This window comes from Cebus imitator, unplaced genomic scaffold (assembly GCF_001604975.1).
Source record: "Cebus imitator isolate Cc_AM_T3 unplaced genomic scaffold, Cebus_imitator-1.0 Scaffold65, whole genome shotgun sequence".
Lineage (NCBI taxonomy): Eukaryota > Metazoa > Chordata > Mammalia > Primates > Cebidae > Cebus > Cebus imitator.
Window position 1 is genome coordinate 3440446 of NW_016107380.1, and position 20739 is coordinate 3461184.

Below are 20739 nucleotides of genomic sequence, written 5' to 3' on the forward strand. Positions count from 1 at the left end.
AGAGCCTTGCTCTGTCACCAGGCGCCAGGCTGGAGTGCAGTGGCGCAATCTCAGCTCACTGCAACCTCCGCCTCCCAGGTTCAAGCAATTCTCCTGCCTCAGCCTCCCGAGTAGCTGAGACTATAGGCACGCGCCACCATGCTCAGCTAATTTTTGTATTTTTTTTAGTAGAGACGGGGTTTCACTATGTTGGCCAGGATGGTCTCGATCTCTTGACCTCATGATCCGCCCACCTCAGCCTCCAAAAGTGTTGGGATGACAGGCGTGGCATTTTTAAATCTTATTCAAATTGCTGTCTTAAACTATTCAGGCTGCTGTAACAAAATGCCATAAACTGGATGACTTATAAACAACAAACATTTATTTCTCAAAGTTCTGGAGGCTGAGAAGTCCAAGATCAAGATGCCAGTACATTTTGTATACCGTGAGGGCCTGCTTCCTGATTTGTACATGGCCACCTTTTCATGTGTCCTCATATGGGGGAAGGAGTAGGGGATCTCTCTGTGGTCTGTTTTATAAGGGCACTAATCTCATTCATGAGAGCTCCCAAAGACTCTACGTCCTAATATCATTATCACTTTGGGGGTTAGAATTTCAATATATAAATTTAGGAGAAACATAAATATTCAGTCCATTGCAGTTTCTAAAACTGAAGATGAAGATGCTTTTCCAGTTTTCACTGAAGATGAAGATGCATTTTCAGTTTTCACCAAATACAAATGGGATTTTTTTTTTAGAAACAGGAATAATTAATCAACAAATCAGTAAATGACTAACATATCTCTGGATCATGTCAATAAGCAAAATGAGGCTGCTTAAAATCACTCATTTCACCTGGGGCTATTCAGTATAGGTCTCATTTTAAAATGTGAAGATTTAAGTAAATTTCAAAGGTCATACATCTAGTAATGAAACAGGAAATGTTCCCTTGTCCCCTCCCAGGGCATGCTATGGAGGTATGGTTCACTTCTTTAGTGCCTCACTGCGCAAACCTCTAGGGGACCATACGGATGGGCAGGCTGTGGGGTTCTGACCTCACGGCAGTGTCTAGGGGTGAATGCTAACAGTTCCTGAAGCCCCAGTGGGCGTATGACACAGGTGCTCTTTTAGCTTGCCGTCTATAGGTAGCTTGTGTTAGCTCAATTAGACCCTCTACCTTGTCACAAGGACAGAGGGCTTTCTGTATTCCAGGGTTTCCTGCCTTGGTGTATTGGAAGAATTGGATCACATGTGGGCCTGAAGAATGAATGCAAGGTTTTAGTGAGTGGAAGTAGGTCTCAGCAGATGGGACAGCCAGAGGGAGATGGTTCTGCCCTGGAGGCAAGACGCTAGGAGGCCTGGGCTCTCCTCCAACTGCCCCAGCCAAACTCCACATGATTCTGCCCGTCAGTATCCTGCCAGCATGCTGGTGCTGGTGGATTCCCTTTTGACATCCAGCCACCTGTGTGTTCCCTCTGCAGATGTGCTCCTCTCCATGTCCAGCTGCTTCTTCTCTGCGTTTTAGGATCTTGGGTTTTGTTGTTGTTGTTGCTGCTGCTGTTGTTGTTTTGAGATGGAGTCTCAATCTGTTGCCAGGCTGGAATGCAGTGGCATAATCTCAGCTCAGTGCAACCTCCGAGTCCCAGGTTCAAGTGATTCTCCTGCCTCAGCCTCCCAAATAGCTGGGACTACAGGTGCACCCCACCACGTTCAGCTGATTTTTGTATTTTTAGTACAGACAGGGTTTCATCATGTTAGCCAGGATGGTCTTGATCTCTTGACCTCATGATCTGCCCACCTTGGCCTCCCAAAGTGCTGGGATTACGGGTGTGAGCCACTGCACCCAACTGGCTTTGGGGTTTTTATAGGCACAGGATGGGGACATGGAGGGCTAGGGTGTTCTTGGGAAATTCAGCATTTGAGTGTGAAGGCAGGAGTGCCTGTCCTCACCTAGGTCCACGGGGGTGGAGGCCTAGCTGGGGATCACACCCTTCCTCTACCCAGTGCTTCCCTTCATCCCTTCCATACCCTTAAAGGAACCATGCTCTTCCATTCCCAGCACTTCTGTATCAGTAAGATGGAGTTTGCGTTGGACTTCTTGACTCCAAAAATGTTCATTTTTTTTCTGAACAAGCCATGCTATTGATGGCATTGACAAAGGTTAGGGTTACAGTGAAACAAAACTGATTGATTGATTAGATAGACAGATCGATAGCTCGATAGAATTAAAAAATAACGTATGTGTTATTCTTAACTTTTCCTCCTATCAACTTTTCTGGAGAAAAAAAGAAATGATTTGGTTAGTTATAAAAATGATCCACGATTCAGTAGATGCTGGTTATATGTCTTAATTTTGTCACTATATTTCAGAATAGAGACAAAAAGAGTGTAACACTTTCAGACTTCAGTTTCTTCATATATAAAATTACAGAGGTTTATCAAAACTATTTGATCAATCTCTACATTTCATATATTTCAGGCCAGTTAAACTCTAAGATATTTTTTAAATAGTTAGCTGTAAAATAGTTATAAATAGAAGAGATACAGAAAGGAAAGGAGAAAAAACAGTGTAACATTTTCCAAAATATATCCAGGCAAGAAATTTTAGACTACCAATGACTGTCTTCCAAGACCATTTTCTTTGTATAAAATACATTTCAGATTAGCAGATGATGACCCCAGTGTGAGGGAAAGAGATTTAACACCTGTTTTACTCATTTTTATGTCTTATTATATCACCTTGTGTAGAAATGAGCATAACTGATCATTTCCATTAGATATTGTAAAATAATAAGTATTTGAAATTAAAGATATGTATTACGAATTTTGTAACACATTTTAAAATAGAGCCAATATAATCATAGAATTTCAAATATGGTATATGAAATAAAAGAACTGCTGTGTATTTCAACAGATACCTTTACTATCAAAACATGAGTCTAAATGATCTGTAGTGCTAATCTCTTTTCCATAGTGTTAGAAAGAAAATTCCTGTATTATAGTGTATTTTCATAGTTAGTTGCTATACTTTCAAAATATTACATGATTAACAGGTAAATTGAATGGTATTGATAGTAATGTTTATTTTTTAAAATCAATCTTTATTTAGTAACATTCAAGGTAATCAGTACCTGGGAGAATTTCTACTCAAAGAAGTTGTAGAAAGAAACCTGAAAATATCTAATGTCTATTAGGTTATAAACATTTGCACTTGAAAATGAGTATCCTAAAGATTTAAGGCCAAAAACAAAACTAAATTAAACAACAGTAAGGCTCCTTAAGCATCCCCATCATATATTTTTCAAATGGTAATTAATAGCACCAACCAACATAATTCAGGTTTGGAGAACCTATGACCCACATTAAAAGCCTCTTTGGGGTGCCTAGGTTAAGGGAATATACAGTTATCTGTAACATGAATTTAAAAGGGCCAATTAGAATGAATTGTTTTTGACACAGACAATTATTTCTGAGATTAAAATCTCAAAGCATTTTGGAATGACGTATTAAGGAAATGTTAATTAAAGAATAATCAGAAGATTCAGATATTTATATTGTGTCAGTTTCATTCACTTTGTAACGGGTCAGGAATAAAGGACAAAATTTTAAATTGGACATTCAGACGTCACTGCTAACCACAGACTTACATTCTTTTGCTATTTATACCATTTGTTTACTTTTTGCATTTCCTTAGTTTGGACAAGGGACTTTCTGCTTCTAGTCAATTTCACTCTTATTTTTGGCACATAAATAAATTTTCCAGTACTTCTGGAAAATGTTACATCTAACAATTTTTTTGCAAAGAGATGATGGAAACATTCCTATTGGGATTTAATAAATTGGAGGATGATAGTTGTCACTGTTATCCCAAGAGATACCCACAGTAACCAAAAACATCTCTCCCAATCATCTCTATGAGGTTGACAGCAGCAATAAAGAGTATCTCCTCTCCATTACCTTATCAGCACTACCATCTCATACTACTATCCCATTCTTTAAAACAAAGGGCCTCCAAGGTTAGCGTGGCAACAGCTCATACATATTCCAGTCCTTTTTGAGTTTTCTGAATGATTCATTGAGAATTTCTGTCAGTATTGTAGCCTGGAGAACTTACCTCTGGTCTCTGGTAAGTCCCATTAACTCTGGTCTCCTGTCAGTTATCAAATTCTTTTACATTTAATCGCATCCATTTTATTTAAAACTGAAGTGTAGAGTACCACAAACTTATACCTTTTCATTTTACAAAAACTGCCAAAAGGTAAGGTGATGTTTTGCTTATAATAAGTTATAGCTCTTCGTTTTACAAAAACTGCCAAAAGGTAAGGTGATGTTCTGCTTATAATAAGTTATAGCTCTTATGGATTAAACATTCTTCATTAAAGGGAGTCTAGGACTTAATTTCCAGATCAATACTCATCCAAAACTTTAATTAAGGATGCTTGCAAAAAGAAGTTGCCTCATTCAGTTCCGAGTGCTTTCTGTTGTAACTGGTGCTCTCGACTTTATCTACCAACCAGTTGGAAGTAAATTTTTATTACTTTATGGCTCAGTCAAAAGCAAATTTCCACACCAGTGTAGCCAAACTAAAAATGAATAGGAAATTTTAAATACAGCTTAAGGAGGAAGGAAAGGCCATTTCCTCTCAGCAACTCTCAGTTTGGCCCTGACTATTACCATTTTTTATGACAGATATCATTTGCTTCAGTTATAGAAAATCTCCTATTATAAAATACTCAGAACCCCCTCAAAACAGAGTACTGAGAAACTGCTTTCCACCAATATTTTTGAGAAATACCCTGTATCTCAAAAGTGGTTTTCTATCACAGTAATTTGCAATTGAAGTTAAATCTTTAAACACCATAATTACTACTTATTATACAAACATTTTGATTAATAAGATTTTCACGTCATTACAATGGAAATAAATGCCTTGACCTCTTTGATGCCTATCAATTTTAGTGCCCTTTTGCAATCAGGGAAGAACTCATCAACTATTGCTAAAATTGTCTAACTTGTGTCAAGATGGGAGGAGGCTAAATAAAGATTATTACTTACCCTTTGAAAATCCAAAATAATTCTCAACTGACTTTTCAATTTACATAAAGAAATTATGAATATTTCCTTATATTCCTAAACTCTCAAATCAATCCTAAATTGAAGGGAAAATAAATCCATTTTACAAAAATTTTACATTAAAAAATTTTACAAAAAAAAGAGAAAATAAATCAATTTCATGTGAAAAAAATTTTCTTGTTATCTTGTAAATGTTGCATAATTTTGCATTTTAACCTTGGATACATTTTGAGTTAATTTTTGTATAAGATGTGAAATTTAGGTTGCGGTTTAAGGCCTGGTGAACAAATCTGTGACATGACACCAAAAGTATGATCCATAAAAGAAAAAAATTTAAAATTGGACTTCATCAAAATTAAAAATATTTGTCCTCCAAAAAGCAATACATTGGAAGTCATTACAATTTAAAATGTTTGCTCTCCAAAATAACCTATCAAGAGGATGAAAATACAAGCTACAGACTGGGAGAAAATATTTGCAAAACACATACCTGAAAAATGACTCATATCTATATTATACAAAGAACTCTCAAAATTCAACATTGAAATATCAGTTAAGTCAGAGAATGGGCAAAACAAATAAATAGATGTTTCACCAAAAAGAATATATGAGTAGTACATGAAAGGAGGAAGGCCATGAAAAGATGTTCGTCACTAGCCTTTAAAAAAATGCAAATGAAAACCACAATGAGATATCACAGGATATTTTTATCAGAATGGGTAAAATCTAAAAAGTTACAACACACAATGCTGGTGAGGATGCAGAGAAAACTGCATCTCTCAATCATTGCTGATGGAAATGTAAAATGATACAGTCATTGTAGAAAATAACTTGGTGGTTTCTTAAAAAACAAACCATACACATAATATGCAATCCAGCAATGGTATTTCTGTGCATTTTTCTCAGAGAAATGAGACTTGTATGTCCCCCTAAAAAATCTGAACATGGTTGCTCATATCAGCTTCATATATAATAGCAAAAAACTGGAAAAAATGAGAATGTCCTTCAGTAAGTCAATGGTTAAACAAACTGTGGCACATTCATACCGTGGTATATCAACAATAAAATGAAGTGAGCTATTGACACCTTCAGCAACTTGTATGAATCTCAGGGCATTACACTGACTGAAAAATAAAGCTAATTTAGAAAAGTCACATACACATAAAAATGGAAATAATAGACACTGGGACTCCAAATGTGTGGAGGGTGAAATGGGGATATGGGCTTAAAGATTACCTATGATGTTCACTGTTTGGGTAATGGGTACATTAGAAACCTACTCCCCAGCAATATGCAATATACCCATGTTACAAACAAGCACATGTACACCCTATATCTATTTTTTAAATCACATACTGAATTTTTCTACAAATGTAACATTGTCAAAATGAAAACATGATAGAGAGGAAACAAATACCTTGAGAGATCTTTGTGATGATGAAATAGTTCTGTATCTTGATTGAGGTAGTTATTATACAAAGCTGGCTATATATGTGTTGAAAAGACATAGAAATATACATGCATATTGCACTGACGCCAAATTCCTGGATTTCCTGTTGAACTATAAGTCTGTAAGATGTAACCATTAAGGGAAACTGGATTAAGAATGTATGGAATCTATCTGTACTATCTTTTCAATTTCAAAATGAATTCATAATTATTTTAAAATGAAAACATATTTTTAAAAGTTTTATCATAAAGTCACTTTGCTGTACCAGCCCCTTAAATATACGAATTATTTTTTTAGGTTGAAAGTAACCTCATCAAAGTTATTTCTTGGATTTTTTATGTTATACTTGGCAAGCTTTACTCTAAAGAAATTTTAAATGTATTTTGAAAAACTAAGTGTAATACTGGACCTCTCTTGCTTATGTCTGCCTGTATCCATTTCCATTTCTTCTAACAATAGTAAGCTATATTTGGGGGAGAGAAGTTATGCGCTGCTTCATCCCCACACTAAACGTGAGCCAGATAGGGCCTTGCTTCCCATCTGCCAGGATTAATGCCTAGAACTAGACTGGCCAGTAAAAGAATGTCATTCCCTTGACTAGAATGAATGATTTAGGGATGGAAACTGATTTACACTGGTCAATCTCAATTCTGAGATTAATTCATGGACCATGAAATAAAGCGTACTGTTATTTTTATTTAATTTTTATCAGTGATCATTTATTTGTAGATTTGGAGCTTCTGGTCACTTGGAGGGGTTTTGCCTGAGACTTAAACTATCATCATTTCTGAGTAAAAAATCCATCTATTTGTTTCTTTATGTTTTATTTAATTAGTCTGGGTTGGGTCTCTGTCACCTATATCTCAGGGCCCTGATAAATATAACAATATATAAAAATAGATATAAATATATTCTAGTTTCACTTTTCATAATATTTTCACTTGAAAAACTAAATAATAGTAGATGTCTATAATCCTTATATACATGAATAGTGAAAGTGGATAAGGTAAACTTAAATATATGAAATTGCTACTATTTTGTTATTTTTAAGCAACAAAAATTATAATCTCATATGTTTCTAATAAATAGTTCAACTTGATTAGTAGTCACTATATATTTAGTGAACTAGTTAGTTATTACTTATAGATTTATTTATTTATACCTGCCTTTTCCTGTAAAAATTTGGCATCACCGTTTTCCCGAATATTCCGATGACAATTATCTTTCTACAGAAAAACATTTGAAATATCTTCTATTGGTTACCAGGTTTAAAACAGATCATATTTCAGATATCTTACTATCTGTTCTTGCCCATATAAATAAATATAAAATTGAGGGCTTGATTCAGAATATTATTTATCACATAATATCACAGTGATAAAAGTTCTTTATTTAAATGAATTGTAGAGGCCAATCTTTAAGTTCTCTATTATCATGTTTTGAGTTTTTTTACTCCCATTCTAATAACACAGTATTTTAATTCAATAATTTTGCTGTCATTTGACAACTTTGGGAAAAAAGAAACTAGGTGACAGTATAATTTTAGGAGGCTATTTTTCATTTTGTATATGAAAATGTTAGCTTCAAATGAAGATAAAACTATAAAATATTGGCACTATATTACTGAACTTCTTTTCATTTGCATCCTAAATGTAGGCATTTACTTCAAAAATGAAAATTTACCTATTTGTTTTTAATAATTCCTTTCTTTCAATGTCATAACCCCCGTCTCTTTCTGTCTCCAAATATGTAGTATCTCAAAATCCAATTGTATATCTTGTAACTTCCTTAAATTTCTAGAAAGTCATTTCCCCCTGGGAAAAACAGGGAAGGAGAATTTTTTAAAAAGGAACATGTGCTCTTGAATAGTATATCTTTTCTACAGTTTGGACTCATATCCCCATGACAACTTAATTACCTCAGAAAAACAGTAAGAACATTTATTTCCCTATCGTAGCATGTATGAAAGAGTCTTTTAATTGTATTTAACACAATTTATTATCCAAACTGAAATCCAAAACTAGAATTAATCAGAAAGGAAATTACACTGGACATTATGTATTTTAAATTTTTCATTTTACTAGTGCAAAAAAAAAGAAGGAACAGGTAGAATGATCTTATTTTATTGAGGTGAATTCCATGTAACATAAAATGAATCATTTTAAAACATACAGTTGAGTGGCATTTAATACATTCATAAAGTTAGGCAACTCTATCAAGTTCCAAAATATTTTCATCGTCCCAAAAGGAAACCCTGCACCCATAGAGCAATCATTCCCCCACCTCCCATTTTTTCTTCCTATTTCAGTTTCTGGCAAATGCAAATCTGCTTTCTGTCTGTATGAATGTAACTAGTTTGAATATTTCACATAAACGGAAATATTCAACATGTAACCTGTTGAGTTTGTCTTCCTTTGCTTAGCATAATGCTTTCAAGGATCATCCATGTTGTAGCATGTATCAGCACTTCATTGTTTTGTATGGCTGAATAATACCCTAATGTATGTATATATCATATTTTGTTTATCCATTTCTCTGGTGACACATGTGGGTTGTTTCTACCACTTAAATATTATGAAAGTGTTTCTATGAACAATCATGTGCAAGTATTTGCTTGAGTATCTGTGCTGTCAACTCTTTAGGGTATATACCTAGGAGAAGAATTGCTAGGTCATATAATAATTCTATCTTTTACATTTTGAGGAGCTGCCATACTATTTTCCACAGTGGCTTCACTGTTTAGCATTTCTACCAGCAAGGCATGACCGTCCAAATTTCTCCACATTCTCTCCAACACTTGTTATTTTTCCATAATTACGATGATAAGATGATGTGAATGATACAGATAATTATAGCTGTCCTAGTGGGTGTGAAGTCTTATCACATTGCAGTTTTGATACGCATTTCTGTAATGACCAAATTATGTTAAAGATACTTTCCTGTGTTTCTTGGCTATTTGTACATCTTCTTTGGAGAAACGTCTCTTCAACTTCTTTGCCATCTTTTAATGTGTTTGTTTCTTTGTTTGTTGAATTGTTACAGTTTTTTATAGATCCTGGCTGTCATACCACTGTCAGATGCATAGTTTGTGAATATTTTGTCCCATTTTGTCTGTTGTCTGTTTATTCTGTTGATGGTTGCTTTTGCTGTGCAGAACTTCTTTTGTTTAATTAGATTTCACTCATCAGTTTTTGTTTTTGTTGCAATTGCTTTTGGGAAGGCAATCATAAATTATTTCCCAAGGCCAATGTCCATAATGGTATTTCACAGGTTTTCTTCTAGGGGTTTTATTGTTTTGGGTCTTACATTCAACTCTCTAACCCATCTTGAGTTAATTTTTATATATGATAAAAGGAAGGGGTCCAGTTTCAATCTTCTGCATATGGCTAGCCAGTTAGCCCATCACCATTTATTGTTTAGGTAGTCCTCTCTGCATAGTTTGTTATTGACTTTGTCAAAGGTCTGGTGGTTGTGAGTTTTGGCTATATTTCTGTGTTCTCTAGTCTGCTCCATTGGTCTATGTGTCTGTTTTTGTAATGATACCATGCTGTTTTGGTTACTGTAGCCCTGCACTATAGTTTGAGGCTGGGTAGTGTGATGCCTCCAGCTTTGTTCTTTTTGCTTAGGATTTGCTTTGTTGATTCAGGTTCTTTTTAGTTCAATATGAATTTTAGAATAATTTCTTCTAATTTAGTGAATAATGGCCTTGGCAGTTTGAAAGAAATATCACTGAATCTATAAATTGTTCTGGGCAGTATGGCCATCTTAACAATCCTGATTCTTCCTATCTATGAGCATGAAAACTTTTTCCATTTGTTTATGTTTTTTTTTTTAAATTGAAGACAAGTTTATTAGAGAAGTAAGAAACAAAAGAATGGCTACTCCATAGCAGGACAGCCCTGAGGGCTGCTGCTTGCCCATTTTTATGGTTATTTTTTGAGTATATGCTAAACAAGGGGTGAATTATTTATGCCTCCCCTTTTTAAATCATATAGCGTAGCTTCCTAACATTGCCATGGCATTTGTACACTGTCATTGCGCTGGTGGGAGTGTAGCAGTGAGAATGGACACAGCTCAGTCTCATCACTATCTTTATTTTTGGTGAGTTTTAGCCAGCTTCTTTACTGCAACCTGTTTTATCAGCAAGGTCTTCATGACCTGAATCTTGTGCCAACCTCCTATCTCATCCCGAGACTAAGAATGCCTTAAGTTACTGGGAATGCAGCCCAGGAGGTCTTAGCCTTATTTCACCCATCCCTTATTCAAGATGGAATTTCTCTGGTTCAAACACCTCTGATATGTCCCCCCTTCTTTTTATAATATAACCTTTAATAGTAAGTGTTGCAGAGGGATAAATATCCATCTTTTGTAACTTCTTCATGCTGAATGGGGGTAATGATATTCCTTCTTAACTATTAGAGTCTCTTGTATTCAGGGTAGAGAGGAGTTCAGTAAGAAAGTGTCGGTATGGTAAAGCCCATTCATAACCCTTGGGTTTCAACAAAAGCTGTTATCTGGAAGATTAAGACCTGTTCAATTTAAGAAAAACTTCCAGTAAGCTTATCTTGCATTCCTACACAAAGAGTACAACAGCAATATATTCCCCAACAGTAAAACAAAATAATCAAAATTATTTTAAGTAAACTAAATAAGAAAGTTTTTCATGAACTGAGCAATTGTTGGAACCAAGCTGATAATGGGGTAGCTAGCTGATTCCAATGTGTGCCCAGAATTAGAATATTGATCCAGATTTTTACATTATCTATCCCTCTTGTTTCTTCTGAGCAGCAACCAGTTATCAGTGGTTTGTTCACAGCAATAAGCAGAGTGAGTCTAAATTACAGGAAAAACACCTTAGCAACAACTGATGAGACTAGAATTTAATAACAGGTGTACCATAGTTCTTGAAACATAATTTTTCTCTCTTCAGTCTCTCATTTGTCTGATTTACTCAGACAAATCGTGGTAAGACTGATTTGCTTTATTATGCTTGGCCTGATTATTTGTATAAAGTGCAAGAATAATTGTTTTTTACGTAGGCTTTTAAAATTGGCTTTGATGGAACTCTATTTTGTAAGTCATCTCAGATGAGACTTTTTTAAAAGCCAAGCCCAACAATGTGTTTGTACCATCAAATAGTTATGAGTTAGGTAAATTTCTGTCCTCTTGAGGCCATAAGATAACTTGGGACTCCTGGGCCTGTCAAAAAGTGACATTCTTTATGTACCACAAGTTAGGACCCTGAACAGGGACTGTGTACACAAGGTGTCAAGCTAGTTTTCCCAAGGTGTTTCCTTGGATATATACATCAAATTTTATTCATTAAAAGAAAGCACATCATTCCAATCAAAGCCTTGGGAAAAGAATTTTCCAATTTCTCCAGTTGTGTTCTGTTGCAAAAGAAAACATATTATTGTGGGAAGATCACAAGGTCGGGTGATCAAGACCAGCCTGGCCAACATGGTAAAAACCCATCTCTACTAAAAATTAAAAAATCAGCCAGGAGCAGTGGCATGTACCTGTAATCCCAGCTACTCCGGGGCTGAGGCAGGACAATTGCTTGAACCCAGGAGGCAGAGGTTGAAGTGAACCAAGATCATGCCACTGCACTATAGCCTGGGTGACAGAGCAAGATTCCATCTTAAAAAAAAAAAAAAGGAAAGAAAAAAGAAAGAAAACAGATTCATATTGCACTTATGCAAATAACTAAGTAACGATACTGCCATAAGTTAAGAATATTCACAAGTAGTTTCCAAATTTTGGAGAAACCAGGTAGAGAGAAATTAATATGTCCCAAAATTTGCTCAGAGGAGTACACTTTCTATTCAATTGTTAAAAGCATTAGGCTCAAAAGAACAGGTTTTTTTTTTTACTTGAAAAACAAAACAAAAAATCAGCAACAATTTTAGCAAAAAGCCAAAAAGATTACTTAAGTTTTCTAATAGTTTAGCCCATGCAGTTAACTCCTGTGCTGCTTGAGATTCATAAACATTTCAGCTTTCCATGAGTCCTGCAACTTTTTTCCTCTGTTTTAATGAGAGAATCTCCAAAGTTATCAGAAACCTGCATTTAGGAGAGCACCTGCTAGAATCCTACAGCAGATTATAAACCACGATTTAAAGAGGAACAAAACAATTGTCTGTGGATGACAAAATACCTTAGGGCAGACTCTATTAAAGCCACAGTTGACAAGGAATTTGGGTTACTGCTGTGGCACATAACAATTTTACATAATAATTGTAATTATTAATAACATACACTAAGTCATATCAGAATTATGTTTCTCATAATTTTAAAACACATAACAATAACATATTCATATAAATATAGCCCAAAGAAAGCCAAATACTGTTTCATATTTGACAATGCTTCCTGTATAAATTTTTTATTAAATGAGCCAAATTTCCCCTTTACATTACTGCACTATTAATGTTAAACCCAATTCTTAACAAAACCTTATAGACAAATGCATCCAATTTTAGTGTCTGACCATAAAGTAAAATTCTCATAAACCTTCTATAACCCTTTACAAGTTTTTGTTGAAGAGCAGGTCAGTGCTCAAAAAAAACCAGTTGTGTTTTTATTCCAAAGTTTACTTTACAGAAAAATTGAATACACTTTCAGCCAATATGTTCACACACAGAATCTCTTTTACAATTAGTTTTTTATAAAACTTCCACAACTTTTTTAAACCTTTAGAATATTGCCTATCTCACAAAAATCATTTCACCCTTTAGTCTAGGCAAGAAATCCACATTCCAATGCCTTCTTGTAATTTTTTATCAAAAACGCATTTCGCCTTCCTTACACATTTTGCTTGTGACACTGTTTCTATTTTTCAAAGTATTTAAGTCACATGAACTAAAAGGCATTATACTTTTTACCTTCAGACAAAATATTTGATTTAAACACTTATTATTTTCAAACAAATTAATTGAAGCTCTTTCATGTCACACACACAACACATATAAACACCCTGACAGACAGAAGATCCAGTAGTTGTAATATTTTTAATTGGCCAGTTTCTAAGCTTCTGTTTAAAGCATACAGTTTCTTGGGCCTAATAAACAGGCACAGCTGGAAGGCAAAGTAGGTCCAAAAACTTAAGGATCCCATTTTTATAACAAATCCTGGATCCAAAAAAGGGGAATCAGCCCATCACCATGGTAGTCCTATCTCTCAGTGGGGAGTGGGGACATTTCCAGGTTTCCTTGGTGGTCAAGAGCATGCTTCTCTGATCCAAATATTAAAGAAGCCTCATATCTCTCCATAACTGCTATTAGCCATCTCCAAGTGTACTTTTTCTAACTAGTTTATTACACACTAAAGCTCTCTCATAATGTGAAGTAATTTCTGAAACCCATAGAAGTAAAAAACACCTAACACAATACAAAATAGAAGAGAGCCTTAGATGTTGAGAGGTATCTATTTCCTTCCAATTCCTGGGGTTTTATGAGGAAAACAGATTTTTTCCAAAACAGTGTATGTGGTGCCTCCTCTGTTTTTACCAAGGACCCCTAGGCAGTTAGAAATTGAATATTCACTTTTAATTAAGCTGGCTTTTAACTCTTTAAAAAGTTCTTTAAAATCTCTTATTAACAGACTCTGTCCAGGCTGAATCAGTAACATTTCTGTGCTAAGAGAAAGGAAAATTCAAGACCGGTCATGGAGGGGAAGAGAATTAACAAATGATAAAGGTCACACAGATATAAAACCAAAAAAAGCTCAAACATAAGCTGGGACAGGATGGGGACATGGGGTGTTTTATCTCTCCCTAAAGGAGGAAACTTGATAGGACTGCTGGAAGATATCCCTTCCTGACTGACAAGTAACTGCCTGAACTTTTGATTTAATGTAAGCTGCAATAAATAGATCTTTCTCCAGCTTTCCTGATCTCCTCAATTTCACCACCCCACCATAGGCAATGCTTTTCTCTCTTCCCTTTCCTTTCTTTCTCTGTGCAAACCAATTGAATGAATGGGGAAAAAAATTGCTATCTCTTGCAAAGTTTTGATTAATTAGAAAAAGGATTTGTGTGACTCATCTTAAATTGTAGCAAATCTGGAGTGCTTTTTGTGTCTTTCTGTATTGTTCTGTCATAAATGAGGGGTACCATAAAACAGAATGCAGGCCTAGGATCCCTTATAGTCTGTTGTTCAAGACAGCCCAGTGAATTGGTCAGTTATAAACTTTACTTCAGGTCCCTGAAAAAAAATGGATGAGGTTCTTCTCCCATCCTGTTCTACATCCTTGGGAGCTTGATCTTATAACCACATGGTAGTACTTTCTCTTGGTCTCTGTCTTTTGGAGAACAGGAATTTTGGAATTCATAGCATAGTTTGCTCTAAAAATTATCTTGAGCAATTAAAAGCATTTGCAAGCTCATAATTGGCTACTCTAGGCTCCTTCTGAGAAGGGCAACAGAAACTACCCAATACTGTAGCTCAGCAGCAAAGGCACTGCCATTTTACAATGGCCACCCAGATTCATCTCTGATTTCTTTGAGCAATGTTTTATAACTGTCATTATAGAAATCTTTCAACTCCTTACAAAGCTGTATTCCTAGGTATTTTATTTCTTTTGTGGCTTTGATAAATGGGGTTGCATTCTTGATTTTGCTATCAGCATGTATGTTTTTGGTGCATAGAAATGGTACTGATTTTTGTACATTGATTTTGTATATTGAAACTTTGCTGAAGTCATTTATTAATTCTAGGAGACTTCTGGCAAAATCTATGGGGTGTTCTTGGTAGAGAATCTTATTATCTGTGAAGAGAGTTAGTTTTACTCCCTTTCTTCCTATTTAGATACCTTTTATTTCTTTCTCTCACGTAGCTGCTCTTGCTAGGACTTATAATATGTTGAATGGAAGTGGTAAAACTGAGTATTCTTGTCTTGTTCCAATTCTCAAGGGGACTTCTTCCAACTTTTGCCCATTCAAAATGATATTGGCTGTCATTTGCCAAATATAGCTCTTGTTGTTTGAAGTATTTTTCTTCAATGCCTAATTTGTGCAAGATGTGAAAGGATGTTGAATTTTATTGCAAGCCTTTTCTGCAGCTATTTAGATAATCACGTGGTTTTCCTTTTTAATTCTATTACTGTGGTGAATCACATTTATTGGTTTGTGTACATTGAATGAGCCTTGCTTCCCAGGAATAAAGCCTACTTGATTGTGGTATTGTGGTGAATTAACTTTTTGATGTGCTCCTGGATTCATTTTTCTAGTATTTTGTTGAGGAGTTTTACATCTATGTTTATCAAGGATATGGATGGACATAGAGCTTCTTTTTTCACTGTGTCTCTGCCAGGTTTTGACATCAGAATGATTCTGGCTTCATAGAATGAGTTAGAGAGGAGTCCCTCCTTCCTGATTTTTGGAATAATTTTAGCAGGATGAGTACTAGCTCTTCCTTGTACATATGGTAGAATTTGACTGTGAATCCAACTGATCCAGAGCATTTTTTAATTGGTACTTTCTTTCATCACTGACTCAACTTTTGAATGCATTATTGGTCTGTTCAGGATTTCAATTTCTTTCTGGTTCAATCTTGATAGGCTTTGTTTTTTTAGGAATTTATCCATCTCTTCCAGCTTTTCTACTTTGTGGCATAAAAGTGCCTATAGTAGTCTCTTGGAATTTTTTGTATTTCTGTGGGGTCAATTATAATGTTACATTGGTTTTGCTGATTGTATTTGTATTAGTTCATTTTCATGCTGTTGATAAAGACATACCTAAGACTGGGTAATTTATTTTAAAAAAAGGATTTAATGGATTTACAGTTCTGCATGACTGGGGAGACCTAACTATCATGGCAGAAGGCAAGGAGGAGCAAGTAACATCTTATGTAAATGCTGGCAGGTAAAAAGAGAGCTTGTGCAGGGAAACTCCACCTTATAAGGCCATCAGATCTCATGAGACTTATTTATTATCATGAGAACAGCATGGGAAAAGCCTGCTGTCATGATTTAATTATCTTCCACCAGGTACCCCCCACAACACGTGGGAATTCAAGATGAGATTTGGGTGGGGACACAGCCAGACCATTTCATTCAGACCCTCCCCTCCCCCAAAATCTCATGTCCTCACATTTCAAAACCAATCATGCCTTCCTAACAGTCCCCCAAAATCCTAACCCATTTCAGCATTAACTCAAATGTCCACAGTCTGAAGTCTCATCAGAGACAAGGCAGGTCCCTTCCACCTACGTGCCCGTAAAATCAAAAGTAGGTTAGTTAATTCCTAGATAGAGTGGGAGCACAAGTATTGGGTAAATACCGTCATTCCAAAAGGGGAAAATTGGCAAAAACAAAGGGGCTGCAGGCCCCATGCAAGTCTGAAATCCATCAGGGCAGTCAAAGCTTCAAGCTCCAAAATGATCTCCTTCAACTCCATGTCTCACATTCCGGTCATGCTGAAGCAAAAGTGGGTTCCCAAGGTCTTGGGAAACTCTACCCCTGTGACTCTGCAGGGCACAGCCTCCTTCCTGGCTGTTTTCATGGGCTGGCATTGAGTCTCTGTGGCTTTTCCAGGTGAATGGTATAAACTGTCAGTGGATCTACCATTCTCAGGTCTGGAAAAGAATGGCCCTCTTCTCACAGCTCCACTAAGCAGTGCCCTAGTAGAGACTTTGTGTGGTGACTTCAACCCCATATTGCCCTTCTACACTTCCCTACTAGAGGTTCTCCCTGAGTGCTCCACCCCTGAAGCAAACTTCTGCCTGGGCATCCAAGCATTTTAATACATCCTCTGCAATCTAGGAGGAGGTTCCCAAACCCCAATTCTTGACTTCTGTGCACCTCCAGGCTCAATACCACATGGAAGCTCCAAAGGCTTAAGGCTTGTACCCTCAAAAGTCATGGCCTGAGCTCAATGTTGGCCCCTCTCAGCCATGGCTGGAGTGGCTGGGATGCAAGACACCAAGCCCCTATCTAGTACACAGCACAGGGACCCTGGGCCTGTGATGGGAGGCACTGCCATGAAGATCTTTGACATGTCCTGGAGACATTTTCCCCATTGTCTTGGTAATTAACATTTGGCTTCTTGTTACATATGCAAATTTATGCAGCCAGCTAGAATTTTTCCTCAGGAAATGATATTTCCTATCACATTGTCGGGCTGTAAATTTTCTGAAATTTTATGCTCTGCTTCCCTTATAAAACTGAATGCCCAAGTTACTTCTTAAAAGCTTTGCTGCTTAGAAATGTCTTACACCAGATACCCTAAATCATCTTTCTCAAAGTCAAAGTTCCACAAATCTCTAGGGCAGGGAAAAAATGCTGCCAGTCTCTTTGCTGAAACGTAACAAAAGTCACCTTTGCTGTGGCTTCCAACAAGTTCCTCATCTCCATCTGAGGCTACCTCAAACTGGATTTCTTTGTCCATATTATTATCAGCATTATGGTCAAAGCCATTCAACAAGTCTCTTGGGAGTTCCAAACCTTCCCACATTTTCCTGGCTTCTTCTGAGCCCTCCAAACTGTTCCAACTTCTGCCTGTTGCCCAGTTCCAAAATCACTTCCACATTTTTGGGTATCTTTTTAGCAGCACCCACTCTACTGGTACCAATTTATTGTATTAGCCCATTTTCACACTGCCAATAAAAATGTGCCCGAGACTGGGTAATTTATACAGGAAAAGGGGTTTAATGGACTTACAGTTCCACACACCTGGGGAGGCCTCACAAACATGGCAGAAGGCAAGAAGGAGCAAGTAACATCTCATGTGCATGGTGGCAGGCAAAAAGAGAGCTTGTGCAGGGAAGCTCCGCCTTATAAAGCTATTAGATCTCATTAGACTGATTCACTATCATGAGAACAGAGTGGGAAGACCTGCCTCCATGATTCAATTACCTTCCACCAGGTGCCTCCCACAACACATGGGAATTCAAAATGAGATTTGGGTGGAGACACAGCCGGACAATATCGGTGTTTAATTGGATTTTTCTCTTTTTTCTTTATTAATCTGGCTAGTGATCTATCAATCTTCTGTAATCTTTAGACAAACCAGCTTTTTCATTTTTGCATTCTTGATCTCTGTGTGGATTTTTGCTTCTCAATTTCTTTCAGTTCAGCTCATATTTTGGTTATTTCTTTTCTTCTGTTAGTTTTGGGGTTGTTCTTGTGTTTCTAGTTCCTCTAGGTGTGACATTAGGTTGTTAATTTGAAATCTTTCTAATGTCTTGATATAGGCATTTAGTGTGGAAACTTTCGTCTTCACACTGCTTCAGCTGCGTTCCAGAGATTTTGGTATGTTGTGTCTGTTTTCATTAGTTTCAAAGAATTTTTTTTATTTCTGTGCTAAATTTGTTCTATACCCAAAAGTCATTCAGGAGCAGATTGTTTAATTTCCATGTAATTTAATGGTTTTGATAGATCTTCTTGGTTTTCATTTCTTTTTTTTATTAAACTGTGGGCTGAGAGTGTGGTTGATACAATTTTGCTTTTTTTAAAATTGTTCAGACTTGCTTTATGGCTGAGCATGTGGTTGATCTTAGATTATGTGCCATGTGCAGACTAGAATAATGTATATTCTGTTGGTGTTGGGTCAACTGTTCTGTAGATATCTATTAGGGCCAATTAGTCAAATCTTGAAGTTAAGTCCTGAATACCATTGTTAGTTATCTTTCTTGATGATCTTTCAGCTTCCATCAGTGCCATGTTGAAGTCCCCCACTATTATTGCTTGATTATCTAAATTGCTTCATAGATCTCTAAGAACTCATTTTATGAATATAGGTGCTCCGATATTGGGTGCATATATATTTAAGATATAAGTCTTTTGTTAGGTTGGATCTTTTACATTATGTAATAATTCCCTTCTTTTCCCTATTCAATCATGATGATTTAAAGTCTGTTTTATTTTATATAAGAATAGCCATCTCTCTTCTTTTTTGTTTTCTGTTTGTCTGATAGATCTTTCCTCTAGCCCTTTACTTTGAACCTGTGTTATTACTTGTGAGAAAGGTCTCTTGAAGACAGCAGAAATTAGATCTTGCTTCTTTATCCAACTTGCTACTCAATGGCTTTTAAGTATGGCATGTAGCCCATTTATATTCAAGGTCAGTATTGTTATGTGAGGATTTAATCCTGTTATCATGCTGTTACCTTGTTGTTATGTAGATTTGATTGTATAGCTGTTTTATAATGTGGATAGACTATGTAATTAAGTGTGTTTTTGTGGTGGCAACTATTATTCTTTCATTTCCATGCTTAGCACTTCCTTTTGGACCTCTTGAAAACCACCTCTAATGGTAGTAAATTCCCTTAGCATTTGCTTGTGTGACAAGAATTTTGTTTCTCCTTCACTTACGAATCTTAGTTTCATGGGATATGAAATTCTTGGTTGGAATTTCTTTTCCTTAAGGATGTCGAAATTAGGCCCCCAATCTCTTCTGGCTTCTAAACGTTCCTTTAAAAGGTCTATTGTCAGTTCAATGGATTTCCCCATATAAGTGTCTTGCCCCTTCTCTTTAGCTGCCTTTAAGATTTTTTCTTTCATGTTGACCTTGCAGATTCTGATGACTATGTGTCTTGGGGATAGTCATCTTGTATACAATCTCACAAGGTTTCTCTGAATTTCTTGACTTTGAATGTTGCCCTCTATAGTGATATTGGGAAAATTTTCATGGGGACCATATCCATAAATAGGTTTTTCAAATTGCTGTTCTTTCCCCTTCTCTTTCAGAAATGCCAGTGATGTGTAGATTTGGTCTCCTTGTGTAATCCTATATTTCTCAAAGGTTTTGTTAATTTTTTAAAAGATACTTTTTTCTTTACTTTTGTCTACTGTGTTACTTTGAAGGAGTTGTCTTTAAGTTCTGAGATTCTTTCCTTGGCTTGATCTATTCTTTTATTAATGCTTCAACTTGTATTTTGACATTTCTGTAGTGATTTTTTATCTCCAGAAGTTCTGTTTGGTTTCTTTTTAAAATGCTTATGGCATGCTTCAAATTTTGGATCACTTTACTTTTTCCTTGGATTGAATTTCAACCTTCTATTGTATTTTGATGCGCTTTCTGGCCGCCCAGATTCTGCATTCTAATTTTGACATTTCATCCATTTCTATCTGGTTAAGAAACATTGCTGGGGCCGGGCACAGTGGCTCATGCCAGTAATCCCAGCACTTTGGGAGGCCGAGGTGGGTAGATTGCCTGAGGTCAGGAGTTTGAGACTAGCTTGACCAACATAGTGAAATCCCATCTCCAAAAATACAAAAAAAAGAAAAAAATTAGCCAG